Source organism: Epinephelus fuscoguttatus, linkage group LG14 (assembly GCF_011397635.1).
Source record: "Epinephelus fuscoguttatus linkage group LG14, E.fuscoguttatus.final_Chr_v1".
Lineage (NCBI taxonomy): Eukaryota > Metazoa > Chordata > Actinopteri > Perciformes > Serranidae > Epinephelus > Epinephelus fuscoguttatus.
Window position 1 is genome coordinate 4384214 of NC_064765.1, and position 17896 is coordinate 4402109.

A 17896-nucleotide genomic window follows, 5' to 3' on the forward strand; every position below is an offset into this window, starting at 1 on the left:
CCTTAAATTTTGATTCTACATAACATATTGATGAATACCAAAATGCACATAAATTTCCTTCTGAACAGTTTACACACAAATTCCTTCTGTTCAAGTTTCATGAATAAGACCTAATTACCTTCTAAATGAAAATGATAAAATGGTAAGCCAAATGTTTAGCTTTCCAAGACAAACTTCCGCCAAGAAAAGACAAAAACAGATGGAAGGCTGGGATCAATGTGAAGATAAATACCCATAGTAAATCAAAATTATGAGATTCCAAGTCAAGATTAATAAAACTAAGTCAAAACTGAGAGCTATTATGTCACAATAATTATTCACAATAATTATTTTTCAGGTCAACCTTACTACATATTTTGTCAAAATGTATCATTTTATAGGGAAAATTATGTGATACTAAGTCAAGAATGTTATTTTCATATTCAAATGAAATAACAAGTAACAATTTTAATTTTATAGGTAGAAATTCTGATATACTAATAAAAAAAAATCCATTTTAATGTCAAACTGAGATTTTAAGCAAACATTTTCACATACTGATCAACAGTAATTAGTTATAAGTCAAAATCTTCATTTAGTATCTCATAAATGGAATTTTATTTTATTTTTTTATTCTTTCCCTTTTTCTTTTCTTGGCAGTAACATGCTTCCATACCAAAGTCACTGGTGCTGCATTTGGATTGAAACTCAGCCCGGCTCTGACGCCCCTCACGTGACTCATCAAGATACACCAGGAAACACAATCCATTTATTGATTCTACGTCAGAGAGAGGAGACAGAAGAAGTAGCTTCAGCACAAAAGCCAACACTGGAAGTACTGGGAATACTGGGTAAATTACACTTTAAATTGGATCATTTTAGCAGCTGTGGTTTTAGATTCGGTCAGAGACAAATATGTCAAAGCCTCTCTGCAGTCTGCACAAAGAGAATCTCAGACTCTTCTGTTTGGACCATCAGCAGCCGATTTGTCTTGTCTGTAGAGCCTCAGAAATTCACACTGACCACAGATTGAAACCCATCGATGAAGCTACTCGAGACCTCAGGGAGAAACTATAAGAATCTCTGAAAACTCTGCAGGAAAAGTCGGAGGTTTTTAAAAAAGCTCAAGCTGAGTTTCATCAAACGGCACAACATATTAAAATCCAGAGTCAACACACAGAGACTCAGATTAAAGAGCTGTTTAAGAAGCTTCACAGGTTTCTAGATGAAGAAGAAAAGCTCAGCATTGCTGCACTGAGAGAGGAAGAAGAGCACAAGAGTCGGATAATGAAGGAGAAGATGGAGGCTCTGAGCAGAAAGATAAAAAGTCTTTCTGACATAATTGCAGCCTCAGAGATGGAGTTGAAAGCTGGAAATGTTTCCTTCATACAGAATGACAAAACTGAAAGGACAAAAGAAGACACCGAGGACCAGCTGATAGCAAAAGATGCTACAGAAAACAAGTTAACAGAAAACAAGTTAGCAGCTAAAGATGCTACAGAGGATGAGTTAAAAACTAAAAAGGATACAGGGGACAAGCTAAAAGCTAAAGACTCTACAGAGAACAAGGTAACAGCTGAAGAGGCTACAGAGGACAAGCTAACAACTACAGAGGCTACGGAGGACAAGCTAACAACTATAGAGGCTACAGAGGACAAGCTAACAGCTAAACAGCAATTCTTATTTTCAGGTGATAATACACTAAAGAAAACATAGTTATTAACACTTCATTAAATTTCTGCCAACAGATTTCCCTAAATCCTACACACTGGACCTTTAACAGACAATTTTCTATTAATTTTCACATCTATTCTGGTAATATTGATATAGCAAGTCATAACCAAAGCGTTGAACTTTTTTTCTCTGCTAAAGGCAAAGCACTCACAAGCAGAGAAAGCAAACAAAACATTTTCCATTTCCAATCTTTGAAGAGATAAAATACAAGAAATTCTTCTGAATCAATCAAAATCAGCTCAGCCACAGTTTCAGAGTTTGTGAAAGTGGTTTTATTTTCTTTGAACATAGTAAAGGGTAGTGATGCATATATATACAATGATCCAAATTATTTCCTCTGTCTACATATTGAACCTCCCAGCAAACATGAGTCCTGAATGTACTTTGCTTAATTGATAATAGTTCTGAATTTCCCTGTGCAAAATACATATTTTGCTTTTTACTGTCATAAAAAAAGTTGTCATATTGTCTTTAATTGGTTGTAAGCAAACATCCTTAAATGACATCATCTTCACATAGAATGAATCCTCCCATTTTTACTCATGTAAAATCTTCAGAGATCCTTCAGAGATCATAAAGGTCTCTAAAGGCTCCCGCTACATGCATGTTCAGATGTTCAGACTCTTTGCTTAGTCATCAAGAAATTTTTTCAAACTCCTTTAAGTACAAACAGTAAAACAGTAAAAAACAGTAAAATTAAGCCAATTCTTAAGAACAAAGAAAATTCCTTAATTCTAAAAAAGCAAAATCCTTCACCCCAAAATTGAATTACAGCATAAAATTAATCACAATTCTTAACAACAAGCAAAATTTCTGATTACAAAAATAAGCAAAATTGTTTTGAAATAAGAAAATTCCTTAAGTACAGAATTAAGAAAAATCTTATTACAAAAAAAAGCAAAATGCTTAAATATAAAAGAAAAGCAAAATCCCTAGAGCAAGACACTACAGGTGAAAATATATTTTCATGCACCAGTCAATTTTGAGATTTTGGACCATAATGCTTCTATAGAACATCCTCTTTCAGGAGGGTTGTACAGTTATTAAAAACAACAAAAAATATTTTGATTCATATGTCTGTGATCTCATTTCTAAATGACGATGATTCACTCACTCTTATGCATTCATGTCATGCTGCATTCACACATTGACTCATCTGAGGTGGGCCAACCCCAGTTGCTATCAAATTTTTCCTCTACCCACAGGATCCCCCACCCTCCTGAAAGAAAGTAAATATGTGATTTACACTCGTTTCATTTTAGCCATCCACTGCCCACGTAGAATCTTTGTGATTCTGATTTGCACACATACATTGTTTTAAATTATCTGTCTTGTCTACTAATCATCTGCACCTTAATTTACCGCAACATATACATTTCCTAGTGGATGCTGGCCTGGGAAAATTGAGACGCCAAACTTATTTTTTTCTTTTTACAAATTTTTGAATGTTGCTTTGAATGCTGCTGCACAGATATGACAAAATGTCCAATAAAGTGTCATCATCTGATGGTAATTCACATTACAGATTTATCAATAAATTGAACTACCTCTTCATCTGTTGTGAACTGCACTGCTAAAATTCCACTTGATGAAAGCAGTCATTAATTTTACCAATTGGATGCAACAGAGACATCAGTACTTCCCTCAAAAACGATAAACCGCAGTGACAGAATTGTGATGCAGCAGGTCACACCTGTCCATCCACTCTATGTCTTCAACCGTCTGTGTTCTACCTTCCTGTTTTAAAATACTACAGAGAAGATTCTTCCAATGCATCTAAGCAGAGGAAAACAAACAGAGCCAGGTAGGGACACCAAACTGATGAACACAAGCCAACAGGTCCCGCTGTGCTCCCTGCCAAAAGGATTGGGTACCTCTAATAGTTTTAAGGAAACAATACCCATCATCAAACTCCAACAACTTCTTTAAAGATTCCTCATTCTTCAACAGATCACTGTTTACCTTTTGGGATGTACGACCCCCTTTTCCTTTTCTGGTATCATGGTATGTATAAAGTCCCTGTGGAAACAACACTGGAAAGCATTTCACTTGGCTTGTATGATCAGAAAGCAATTTAACAGGATTATTCCCGTCAGCTGGTGCCACATTAAATTTACTGCTTCATGTTCACTTTCAGATGGAAAGGATTCGTGTTAAGTCTCTGCAGATGAAGACCCAATATTTTCTTTTTTGGCTGCTTCACAATAAAAGCTATGAAATGACAAAGTAATGTGAGACTTTTAATTTGAGGAATTAATAGGAAATAAAATGTCAACTGTTTTACTGCTGTGTCATTTATTCTAAAGTTGTAAGTTTACATTCTACTTTTTTATATTCAGCAGCATTAACGATAATCACTTTGATGTTCTAAACTAAGAGACTTCTGAATTTCAGTCCAGCTCTTTGATATGTCTGATGTTTATATTGTATGTTTCAAGCCCTTTTTTGATGGCAAGCATGACAGGCATACTTTTTCACTTGAGCATCAATGAGTGCAATAAATGTTAATAATGAAAAAAAGTAACCAACTGGGCAAGTTTAACGGTGATATCTATTAGTTAAAAGTCTTACCCTATTCATCTGTAGGGTCTTAATTTTGGTCAAAAAATGTAGGTAATTTTACAATACATATCTTTATAACTGATTTTCTCAAAATGAGTTTTTCTCAAACTCTGAGCCTGAATTCTCCCCTTCAATAGCACTTACCCAAACTTTCCAGTTTTACTCCTATCTATATTCTGAAGGTTTTTACACGGGGTTTGTTCATATCCCATTCATAGCCTGATATAGAACATTTAATTCCTAAAAACATGACAGAAATTTCTGATTGATATCCAAAATCCCACCTATAAAAACTGTGACTTTTATTATGGTACCAAAATAAAACTAAAAAACAAACAAACCTTTATCCAATTTTAAGATTTCTGTTCTGGTAATTCATGTGAATTAATGCATGTATAATTAATTATTTCCCCCATTGCATATTTACACAGAAAATTTTAGTAAACTTGCAATGCAAAAAAATACCTGTCTTAATGTAAGTTTTATCCTATTCACCTGTAGTGTCTCACCTTAACTCTAAAAACAAGCAAAATCCTGAATTATACCAAATAAGAAAAAAATCTTTAATTCTTTAAATTATAAAATGACAAAATTTCTTAATTGCAAAATTAAGTAAAGACATAACAAGACATTTCCTTAACTCTAAAAAATAACCCAAATTCTCCGACACAAAAGTAAGTAAATTAAAAAATAATCAAAATTCTTAATGAGAGAAATAAGTCAGAATAAGAAAATTCCTTGAGTACAACATTTAGTAAAATTATTATGAAATAGGCATATACTTTAATTACTAATCAAAGTAAAATTTTGCAGTAGAAAAACTAAATAAGCCACTGATTTTTAATCTTGTACCTTGTTAGCTAGCTATGTGGCTTCTTCTTCTTCTTCTTTTTTTTTTTTTTTAAATCACAAACACCAATAGATTGTCAACATTGCACCACATGTGGTTCACTAAGCCTGGAGCTGCTCCAGATCTACAGACCCAACAATAGATGGTTCTGTACCACATTGTTCTTGTTTTCTGTGGATTCAATTGGTCAAATTTAACCAAATTTGATTTGCACATTGAGTGTTTTATAACTCTGGTTCCAAAAAAAATTGGGACACTCTTAACAACATAAATAGAAACAGAATGCAATGATTTGCAAATCCTGTATTTAGTTTAACACAATATAGAAACCACATATTTAAAGTTCAAACTGAAGAATGCACAGGTAAACTGGTCAGTTGGTAACATATTAAAGTATCACGAATGGGTATGTCACGCAGTTCATTTCATTTCCACTGGGTGTCCACACCTTGCAGGCTCACTAAAGGGTGTGACTGTGACAACCAATCACATCTGTCAAAAGAATGCATCATACCTAGCAACTGGGCCAACCACACCTCCTCACTAAGATAAAAGTTGCTGTCTCTTCCTTGCTCAGAGTTATTCTGAGAACTTTCCTAAATCACTCCTTACTAAAAGTTTTTAGGCTAAGTTAGGAGCTCTCTGTGAGTATTCTCAGAATGTTTGGTGTTCACAAGCAAGCATGGTCACTTTGTGAAAAACTGCATTGGTCAAGAACGTTTCTCATTGTACATCTACAAGTAATTTAATGATTTGACCATCTAGAATCCATAATATTATCAAAAGATTCAGAGAATCCAGAGAAATCTGTGCACATAAGGGGCAAGGCTGAAAACCAACACTGAATGCCTATGACCTTTGGCCCCTCAGACCACACTGCATTAAAACCCAACACGATTCTATAAAGGATAATACTACATGAATTCGGAAAAAACACTTAGTTGCTGCATCTACAAATGCAACAACAAATGTAACACCACCAACTTCTCCTAGCCTGAGCTCATCTGAGATGGACTGACATTAAGTGGAAAAAGTGTGCTGTGGTCTGACGAGTCCATCATGGATGTTGTGTCCTCCGGGCTAAAGAGGAGAAGGACCATCCAGATTGTTACCAGCGCAAAATCCAAATACCAGCATCTGTGATGGTATGAAGGTGTTTTAGTGTCCGTGGCATCATGGGTAACACATGGAGCAACATATGCTGCCATCTAGACTACGTCTCCTATTAAAAATGCGTGGTGCATTATTGAGACAGTGGACGGAATTCGTATATAAACCAAGAATGTGAAAGAATTTAACTTTCAAAACATCAAGAATTAGTGTCCTCAATTCCCAAACGCTTACTGAGTGTTATTGAAAGAAAAGGTGATGTCACATGGTAGTAAACATGCTCCTATCCTAACTTTTTTGGAACGTGTTGCAGGCATCAAATTCAGAATGAGCGTTTATTTACAAAAAGACAAAGTTTATCAGTTTGAACATTAAAGATCTTGTCTTTGGACTGTAATTAATTGAATATAGGTCTAGAAGTATTTGCAGATCATTGCATTCTGTTGTTATTTAAGTCATACACAGCCCCCAACTTTTTTGGAATCAAGGCTGTAATTCAGATTTTAAAGGATATGTTTTATGTTTAGTTTATATAAAGTTGGGTTAAGTAAAATCAGTGGTTTCCTTATAAACAAATTAAACATGTTAGAAAATGTTTGTTGAAAACATGAAAAGACTGGGACCTGTGTGGTACTATAATTGTGGAGTTTGACCATTAAACAGGTTTTCACCATTTCTGTGTCCAGGATTTTTTGGGCCGGCCTAAAAGCATATTTGATGACCCACTAGGGCCATCCTTATCATAACCCCTCCCCTACTATATAAATACTACGTTTCTACCAATGTTAATCTTGAGCCCAGCACATAGCATCTGTGTTGTTACAGTCAGTTTGCCACGTTCTATGAGCTCTCTGAGCTCTTAAATCCAGATAAAGAAATAAATAAATAAAGATTTCTGTTAAATGCCACAATCATATGAACACAAGAAAAGTAGCCGTCACTCATGTACACAAAGCGGCCACCTTTGTGTCAATGTTAGACGCTGTTAGCTGCTGAACGAGAGGCTGTTGCAGCAGAGTGGCTCCTTCTTTTGCTCAGGGGTCATGTATGTTAGTGTGCTATTGGCTTAGCTCCTAATGAGTGTTTTGTCGTTTTGAAGCAGCTCAATGTTTGTTTCAGCTCAGCAGACATGACACCAGCGTCTCAGATCAGAGAATAGGGCTCATTTTTTCACAATTTTGATATATTATATACTTGGCAATTTTTTTAATCATTCGAATTTGGTTTGGTGGGTCATAACACATTTTTCTGTGATGTGACAAACTCTTTACACATATTTATTGTTGCTTTACCTGGATTTTCCTGTATAACATTATTTGGCCAACATTACTCCCAGTTGGTCTGGGTTGGTGTGTCTTTGGTTTCAAAATGCGCTGGCTGCTTGGACTCCGGTACACTTGCTTACAAGTCTGCTTTTCAAATGAAACATTATATTTGTGAGGTGTTTTTAAAGATTTACGCACTCAGTAGAAACCAGTGGGCTTGGAGCTGAGAGCCACAGACAGGAAGTCAGAATGTATGAAGAGACTAACAAATTGGTTTGGTCTGTTCATGTTGACAGTTAGAAAAGTATAGTATGTAATGTAGTACACTAATTCTAACCTTGTTTAAATGGAAAATGTGTATAAAATGTAATTTAGATAAGCTTCTTGAAGGTGTTACTCCACTTCTTGAGCTCCTTCCTCTTCAGCTGGCCCTCCTTCAGCTGCAGAGACATCCGGGTTATAACAGAGTGCTCCAGGGATGATGTTTTACTATAGCTGACACGGAAGTCAACGTCACCGTGGTTCCTTCGTCAAAAAGCCAGTGTGATTTTTCCATTGGATTTTTGATTGGTTTTGTTCAGCAAGATAATCTTCACAAATGAACACCTGTTTCATTATCTTTGAAGCTTAAATGCTAGCCCAGTAAGACCATCCTGATGATGTGAGCTTGATATTCTGTTTGGCTTTCTGTATCAGTCTGTATCAGGCCCCACTGCTGCTGAACACACTTTCAGTGGGTGGGAGTACTCACCCTGATTGACAAACTTCAGCCAATTAGTGGTGAAACAAGTATGACCACTGGATTTGTACCGGGGAATAGTGTAGCAACAGCTACAGCTTTTACCATGGTGAGTAACCATGGTAAAAGCAAGAAATGTATTCACATATATTTCATCGCCATGCATGCTGTGCAGAGTAATCACAATCCACGGCTCCTTGTGCAGCAGCACTGTGCAGGCACCTGGGACAGGCGCATGGCAGCCAGCGGGGACGATGCCACTGAGCATCCTTTGTGACTGAGTGTTCATTAAAAATTATGTTAATCAATCTTACACTCCCAGTTTAGACAAGTAGACAAGAGTAGTGGCATGGTTAGATCGGTTCCCAAAGTCATACAATAACCCAAAGTAACTTCCCAATCTTGGGGCAATGGAAGATCACTGCTGCTATCAGTGGAGTCTGGTGGCTTTGAGGAGAGCATAACGATGAGGCATCAGTTTCAAGTTGTAAAGGGCTATCTGACAGCAAGGTAAAGCTGTGAAAATATCTAAATATAGCGTACACTTAAACTCATGTTGCTGTGTTTAAGGTAGTCATATTTTTATGTGGCTAAAATATGTTTAGCTATTGCCCTCATCAACAGTCACCAGACTCCTCTGACAGAAACACAAATTTGTCGGAAGAACAGTGAAATCGTATTTTCCTCTGAGAATCTCTGTGAGTGCGTACTCTTGGTCTTGCTGTTATTGACTCTATTTCTACATTATTTCCCTTATTGCTCTTTTTACTCTACTAAAGTTAGACTTAGTGCTTGCTGCTTTGAGAGCCGCCACTACTGCTCTGCAAGTAACTGCCTGCATTTGACATCATCATGCAGTCTCCAATTGGCAGTTTACATGGTCAACTATTGTGATCCCTGATTGTCCGGATTGGATTGCAATTCCTGCAAAGTGTTGCTCTCTGTAAAGCCAGACTTGCACAGAGATTGAAACAGAACGTTGAGCTCATCAGGATGGTCTTACTAGGCTACATAAATGGGCTAAGGTTAGACTATAAATGTACTGCACCACAGTCACATGACTGAACATTTCGACCATCACAAGGCTGTAAAGCTGTGTTCAGTGTGATGATATGCTGTGGTCTCATTTAGCCACTTGTTAGCAGCCACCTTTAAAATGCATGTATGAGGTTTTTACTGACGTATTTTATGTCATAGAACAAAACGTGAAAGTCTTTTAGGTTTGTGTTAACCTTCTGTCGAGCATCTTTCCAAAACTTTCTTCAAAAAACCCACTGACTTTGAGACGAGGGAACCAGTGGTGCAAAATGCTAACGATTTCTGGGCTTTAGGACTCATTTCTGGGGCACTCTATAATCCAGCTCAATGTTCTCCTGTCTGCCCGCCTGCTGCCCCCTGCTGGCCTGCAGAGACATGACAACATACAGGTTTGACTTCCTGCATCACTCCTCTCTTCTGTGCAACAAACACAGACTGACTGCTTCATTTTAGTCAGACGTCCAAACAACAGACATGGGTCAGTACCTTACAGTAGAATTAAAGGGCAGTGTTCACCAACAGCAGAGTCAGCGGCAGGACGACCACTCGGATGATGTAAGGTGTTGGAGATGTTGGCTGTGATCCTGAAACACATGGACAGTCATTACACCACACCACACCACATTACACCTCGAGTCCAACAGCTCCAAATAAACACAAACTGCAAAGACCTGAAATCCAAAATCACTTCAACATGGAGCTGTTTGATTCAGTCCTACACAGACTTATCTCTTATAATACATCATATTCACTTCATATCAGATGTTTGCACTCGATGTCCTTAATATCATTGTGTTTGTTTGTATAGTTATGAACACCTGTTTCTATTTTGTCTGTAAAGCTTAAATCTAGCTGTGTTCTGAAGATAAGACCATCCTGATGATGTGAAGGTGAAGCTCAGATTCATGTCAGTCTGTATCAGGAACATAGAACTGCTGGAACACACTTTCAGAATGGTGTGAAACAGCCACCCTGTCTGACAAACTTCAGCCAATTATCTGAAACTTAGGGAGACACCTTCTGGTATGACTGATCACAGAGGCCACAGAAGTTACAGTTTATAAATATGTTATAATTTTCAAAACACTACTGTTGCAGTGTCACTAAATAATACACTTAGACACTGAGACCAAAGATTACATTTACCTCAAATTAATTTTATCTCACGTGTAACCACAACAGAGACAGCAAAGCTAGTGGCAAATTTCATAAGGACTTGCGAGATGAGGCTGTTCTCTGTGGGGTACCATGAGCGCTGACCACCTGCGGGCCAAGGATGCTGGCTATCCTGATAACTAGACTAATAACAAGAGTGTGGCATGGTCTGTCGGTTCCCAAAGTCATACAATAACCCAAAGTAACTTAATCTTGGGGCAATGGAAGATCACTGTGGATATAAACTAGTCTGGGACACTTTGAGGAGACTATAACATGAGGCATCAGTTTCAAGTTATAAACTATCTGACAGCAAGGGTTAAAGCTTGTGAAAATATCTAAATATAGGCAGTTGTGGATATAAACTCATGTTGCTGTGACAGGTAGTCATATTTTTATGTGGCTAAAATATGTTTAGCTTGTGGACCCTCATCAAACTAGTAACAGACTCCTCTGGATATAAACAGTAACAAATTTGTGGAAGAACAGTAACAGATTTTCCGTGGCTATAAACTAGTAACAGGAGGCTTGTGGATTATTGACTAGTAACAGGGAGGCTTATTGGATATAAACTCTACTAACAGTTAGACTTAGTGGATATAAACTAGTAACAGGAGGCTTGTGGATATAAACTAGTAACAGGGACACTTGTGCATTTGACATCATCATGCAGTCTCCAATTGGATATAAACTAGTAACAGGGAGGCTTGTGGATATAAACTAGTAACAGGGACGCTTGTGGATATAAACTAGTAACAGGGAGGCTTGTGGATATAAACTAGTAACAGGGAGGCTTGTGGATATAAACTAGTAACTGCACCACTTGTCACTATAAACTGAACAGGGAGGCTTGTGGATATAAAGGCTAGTAACAGGAGGCTTGTGGATATAAACTAGTAACAGGGAGGCTTGTGGATATAAACTAGTAACAGGGACACTTTTATAAACACATACAGGGACACTTTAAAATAGTGCATGTATGAGGTTACTTGTGGATATAAACTAGTAACAGGGAACACTTGTGGATATAAAGTCTAGGTTTGTGTTAACCTTCTGTGGATCTTTCCAAAACTTTCTTCAAAACAAGGACACTTGTGGATATAAACTAGTAACAGGGACACTTGTGGCTATAAATAGTAACGATTTCTGGGATATAAACTCATTTCAGGAGGCTTGTGGATATAATCCAGTAACAAGGACACTTGTGGATATAAACTAGTAACAGGGACACTTGTGGCTATAAGACATGACAACATACAGGTTTGGATATAAACTAGTAACAGGCTTGTGGAACAAACACAGACTGACTGCAAGAACACTTGTGGATATAAACTAGTAACAGGGACACTTGTGGCTATAAACTAGTAAGGGCAGCTTGTGGCTATAACAGCAGAGTAACAAGGACACTTGTGGCTATGATGTAACAGGTGTTGGAGATGTGGATATAAACTAGTACACATGGACAGTCATATACGAGTAACAAGAACACTTGTGGATATAAACTAGTAACAGGGACACTTGTGGCTATAAACTAGTAACTGCAAAGACACTTGTGGCTATAAATCTAGTAACATGGAGCTGTTTGATGGCTATAAACTACAACAGACTTATCTCTTATAATACTAGTAACATACACTTCTATAAACTAGTAACAGGGACGCTTGTGGCTATAAACTAGTAACAAGGACACTTGTGGCTATAAACTAGTAACAGGGGCCCTGCTGGCTCCATAAACTATTTTGGGTGTAAAGACATATAAACTTTATAACAGGCAGTTGTGGATATAAACTAGTAACATCGCTCTGTGATGTGGTGAGAGTAACAGATTCATGTCAGTGCTATAAACTAGTAACATAGGGAGGCTGATTGGATATACAACAGAATGGTGGAAACAGCCACAGTGGATATAAACTAGTAACAGGGAGGCTTGTGGATATAAACTAGTAACAGGGACACCTTCTGGATATAAACTGATCAACAGAGGCCACAGAAGTTACAGTTTATAAATATGTTATAATTTTGTGGATATAAACTGGTAACAGGGAGGCTTGTGGCTATAGACACTGAGACAAAGGCTTGTGGATATCAAACTAGTAACTCACTTGTGGATATAACCACAACAGAGACAGGGACGCTTGTGGATATAAACTAGTAACAGGACTTGCAGATGAGGCTAGTAACAGGGAGGCTTGTGGATATAAACTAGTAACAGTGTCGCTTGCGGATATAAACTAGTAACAGACTAATATAAACTAGTCCTGTCTGTCGTCCCCACGTGGAGGCCTCGGATATAAACTAATAACAGTGTCACCCCCAGGATATAAACTAGTAACAGGGACACTTGTGGCTATAAACTAGTAACAGGGTTACTTGTGGATATAAACTAGTAACAGGGACACTTGTGGATATAAACTAGTAACAGGGAGGCTTGTGGATATAAACGAGTAACAAGGACACTTGTGGATATAAACTAGTAACAGGGACACTTGTGGCTATAAACTAGTAACAGGGACGCTTGTGGCTATAAACTAGTAACAGGGAGGCTTGTGGATATAAACTAGTAACAGGGACGCTTGTGGCTATAAAAGGGACACTTGTGGCTATAAACTAGTAACAGGGAGGCTTGTGGATATAAACTAGTAACAGGGACACTTGTGGATATAAACTAGTAACAGGGACACTTGTGGATATAAACTAGTAACAGGGAGGCTTGTGGATATAAACTAGTAACAGGGACACTTGTGGATATAAACTAGTAACAGGGAGGCTTGTGGATATAAACTAGTAACAGGGAGGCTTGTGGATATAAACTAGTAACAGGGACACTTGTGGATATAAACTAGTAACAGGGACGCTTGTGGCTATAAAAGGGACACTTGTGGATATAAACTAGTAACAGGGAGGCTTGTGGATATAAACTAGTAACAGGGACACTTGTGGATATAAACTAGTAACAGGGATGCTTGTGGATATAAACTAGTAACAGGGAGGCTTGTGGATATAAACTAGTAACAGGGACACTTGTGGCTATAAACTAGTAACAGGGACGCTTGTGGCTATAAAAGGGACACTTGTGGATATAAACTAGTAACAGGGAGGCTTGTGGATATAAACTAGTAACAGGGACACTTGTGGATATAAACTAGTAACAGGGAGGCTTGTGGATATAAACTAGTAACAGGGAGGCTTGTGGATATAAACTAGTAACAGGGACGCTTGTGGCTATAAAAGGGACACTTGTGGATATAAACTAGTAACAGGGAGGCTTGTGGCTATAAACTAGTAACAGGGACACTTGTGGATATAAACTAGTAACAGGGATGCTTGTGGATATAAACGAGTAACAAGGGCACTTGTGGATATAAACTAGTAACAGGGATGCTTGTGGATATAAACGAGTAACAAGGGCACTTGTGGATATAAACTAGTAACAGGGAGGCTTGTGGATATAAACTAGTAACAGGGAGGCTTGTGGATATAAACTAGTAACAGGGAGGCTTGTGGATATAAACTAGTAACAGGGACGCTTGTGGATATAAACTAGTAACAGGGAGGCTTGTGGATATAAACTAGTAACAGGGACACTTGTGGCTATAAACTAGTAACAGGGAGGCTTGTGGATATAAACTAGTAACAGGGAGGCTTGTGGATATAAACTAGTAACAGGGACGCTTGTGGCTATAAAAGGGACACTTGTGGCTATAAACTAGTAACAGGGAGGCTTGTGGCTATAAACTAGTAACAGGGACACTTGTGGATATAAACTAGTAACAGGGACACTTGTGGATATAAACTAGTAACAGGGATGCTTGTGGATATAAACGAGTAACAAGGGCACTTGTGGATATAAACTAGTAACAGGGAGGCTTGTGGATATAAACTAGTAACAGGGACGCTTGTGGCTATAAACTAGTAACAGGGACACTTGTGGCTATAAACTAGTAACAGGGATGCTTGTGGATATAAACGAGTAACAAGGGCACTTGTGGATAAAAACTAGTAACAGGGACACTTGTGGATATAAACTAGTAACAGGGACACTTGTGGCTATAAACTAGTAACAGGGATGCTTGTGGATATAAACGAGTAACAAGGGCACTTGTGGATATAAACTAGTAACAGGGACACTTGTGGATATAAACTAGTAACAGGGAGGCTTGTGGATATAAACTAGTAACAGGGAGGCTTGTGGATATAAACTAGTAACAGGGAGGCTTGTGGATATAAACTAGTAACAGGGACACTTGTGGATATAAACTAGTAACAGGGAGGCTTGTGGATATAAACTAGTAACAGGGAGGCTTGTGGATATAAACTAGTAACAGGGACACTTGTGGATATAAACTAGTAACAGGGAGGCTTGTGGATATAAACTAGTAACAGGGACACTTGTGGATATAAACTAGTAACAGGGATGCTTGTGGATATAAACTAGTAACAGGGACACTTGTGGATATAAACTAGTAACAAGGGCACTTGTGGATAAAAACTAGGAACAGGGACGCTTGTGGATATAAACGAGTAACAGGGACACTTGTGGATATAAACAACGACTGTCTCCTCCCACCAACCTGACAGGCTCTGAACAGAAGCCAGAGAGTCATCAGTAAAAGTATAAAGTGAGTTTCATTAGAACAGAAATGAACCAAATCAAAGCTGCAGCTCCTCTTCTACCTGAGCAGGTGAGTCCAACAGCTCTGCCAGTTGAGCAGGAGTTTCTATCTGAGCCTGAGCTTCTACAGTCCAGGAGAGCAGACTCATTGCCTTCACACTGGAACTCTTTGGTCCACATTGGAGCCTCCACTTCTCCATAGAGCACCCCCTGGAGGACTGAAGGAGCCCTGCAGCCAAGCTCCCTACAGACCACCTCTGCATCCTGCTGGTCAAAGACAGCTTCACACACTGAGGACCACCTCTGATTAGACTGGGTAGACCTCACCTCCAGTCTGCCTGAGCACAGACTGGTCCCATTCACCAGCCTGACAGAGTCTGGAGAGATAGAAGGACATAAAACAGAGAGAGATAAAAGACAACAGACACAACATAAAAAGATGTCAAAAAGCAACAATTCAGTGATTCAAACTGAATTTGGCTCAATTTTATTTAGTGTTCATTAGTAACACAACGTATACTCTGTTACACGTACTTAAAGAGGCAACAGATCGGATTTCGGTCTCTTTCAGCTTGGCGCCACCTAGCGTCAGTGGTGTTACGTCGCTCTGTCGCAACGACCAAATTGAGCATGAGGATCAGAGATAATCAATAAAATGTAGGCTGTAAAGCCTCCAGTATACCTCTATGTATATGTAGAATGAGAAGGTGTGTGGACACTCTCCTAAATAAATGAGTAAAGAGACCGAGCAACAATTATCAGATTTATCTGAAGAAAAAACAAATAGTAATGCAAATAATTATAGCAGAATGCACAGTACCAGTACAAACAGCTCACAGTAAATGATACCAATATGTACAGTATCAGTACAAACAACAGTAGACACGGTGGAATTATACCAATATGCACATGGAATTCTAGAATAAACGGTACCATATGAAAACGGTGTGGCCTGTTGGAGCTCAAATTGAATGGGAAACAAAGTTCAGTGTTGACTTAGCTGGGCGATGTCCGTCAATAGCTGCCTCCGTGAGAAGAGAACAGAAGGAAGGGAGGGGGGTATCACTGTCCGAGGGCTGCCGTAGAATGGCAACGAGGATGTCAGCCGACCAACACTCGCTACCCGCTCCCTGGTTGCAGCGATTTGCAATGTTGGCCAGCTAGGAATGAACTAGCAGCCAGTACAGAACAGTCCTCTCTGGTCTAGCTAACATTTAGCCGTGTTACTTACTGATCCATTAGAAAGAAAGCTAGCTGGACATGGGTTTTGAAGCCTCTTTGGTCACGGAGCTCCCTCCATCTCTTGAACGCCCGACTGAGGTTTACTCTTGTTTTCCTCTTCTTTTATCACTCTCCTTTTTGCTCTTCTTTGCCTCCTCACACAGAGGAGCTCATTTTCTTTGACTAGGCCGTTTTTCACTTGTCTCCAAACTTTGTCCGTCTGCCATTGTGCTCTGGACTCAGCTATCTCATGCCCAACTCCTCATAAGGACCAGCTCCAGTCCATGAAACCCCTGGATTCCACTGGATGCAGTTGCATCACATTCTGGTGATGTGATGAAGTCTGTTTGCCTGACACCAGCTCCAATACAGTCACCGGACTGATCGCGGGCGTTATAGACAATGCTTGTGTTTCACCAGACACACTGAAGTGTTTCGGTAGTGTCCCAGAAGAGGCTTTCTGCTCCACCAGGAAAAGATGCTATCTTTTGTTAAGCAATTTATAAATAGCACACTCTAAAGCAACACTTACCTTTCTGGAAACTTTTACTCTTATTTTAGTACATTTGAGATAAAATATATGTACTTGGATTCCACCACACTGGGCTAATTACTTCTTGCTTCTTTTACTGATACATAGGATAGCCTGTACAGAAACACACACACAATGCAGACTGCATCCAAGCCTGTCCTTTGAGAATTCAATAACCCCTGGATTCCACTGGATGCAGTTGCATCACATTCTGGTGATGTGATGAAGTCTGTTTGCCTGACACCAGCTCCAATACAGTCACCGGACTGATCGCGGGCGTTATAGACAATGCTTGTGTTTCACCAGACACACTGAAGTGTTTCGGTAGTGTCCCAGAAGAGGCTTTCTGCTCCACCAGTGACAAAGCTTTTTTCTTGTTTTGTTAAGTCAAGATTTATTTGCAGATGAAAATATCAATGGCCAAAATGTCCGGTGGGAAATATAATAAATACATTCAGGACTAGTGTATTAGGTTAAAATGCTATTAATAAGCTGATGGCACGACCAGATTTTCAGACATTATTTCCCAATGGATATATTTATCCACCAAAGAGTGAAGTCCTTGGGTGATGGCATCATAGATCACATTCTCCAGGAAGACCTCCAACACACCACAGGTCTGCTGGTGCTTCACTCCACCACGGCGAGCCAGACAGCTAAGAGCAGGCTTGATAGTTGACCAAACCAGCCCTGAGGAGAGCGCTGAGGTTGTGATGTGCATGCAGCGTACACGTTTTATTTTACCTTGCAGGCTACTCCTGACCTGTGAGAGAAAGTAATGTGCTGCAAGACCTCCAGTCTACCGGACACCAAGCAGAAGAAGAAGTAGGTACGTCTGTCACAGATTGACAGACAGTGCATCTAATCAGAGACAAGGAATCAATGTCCAATAGTACCTACCTTTTCCATTTTGAGTCTCACTAAATATAATATTATGTGACGGAAAACATTTCAGAAATGTTGTTTTGTTTATTCAGACCAGATCAAATTATTTCCCAATGGATATATTTATCCACCAAAGAGTGAAGTCCCTGCCTCTTATGAGCATACACCACATCAATGGCGGACATGATGTGCTTGGTATAGTTGGGTGATGGCA

General features: G+C 38.9%; 1 long non-coding RNA gene across 3 annotated transcripts; it reads right to left on the reverse strand.

The window, feature by feature from the left end:
- Positions 1–1852: 1852 nt before the first annotated feature.
- Positions 1853–16512, reverse strand: LOC125900893 (uncharacterized). 3 transcript variants are annotated; one of them, XR_007450892.1, is made up of 4 exons: positions 16276–16512; positions 15107–15421; positions 9764–9861; positions 1853–9642 (listed from the first exon to the last, which is right to left on the reverse strand). It is a non-coding gene; the product is annotated as an uncharacterized LOC125900893 (long non-coding RNA). The 3 variants fall into 3 exon arrangements; XR_007450891.1 differs by having other exon boundaries at positions 15978–16512; XR_007450890.1 differs by having other exon boundaries at positions 15107–16512.
- Positions 16513–17896: the final 1384 nt, after the last annotated feature.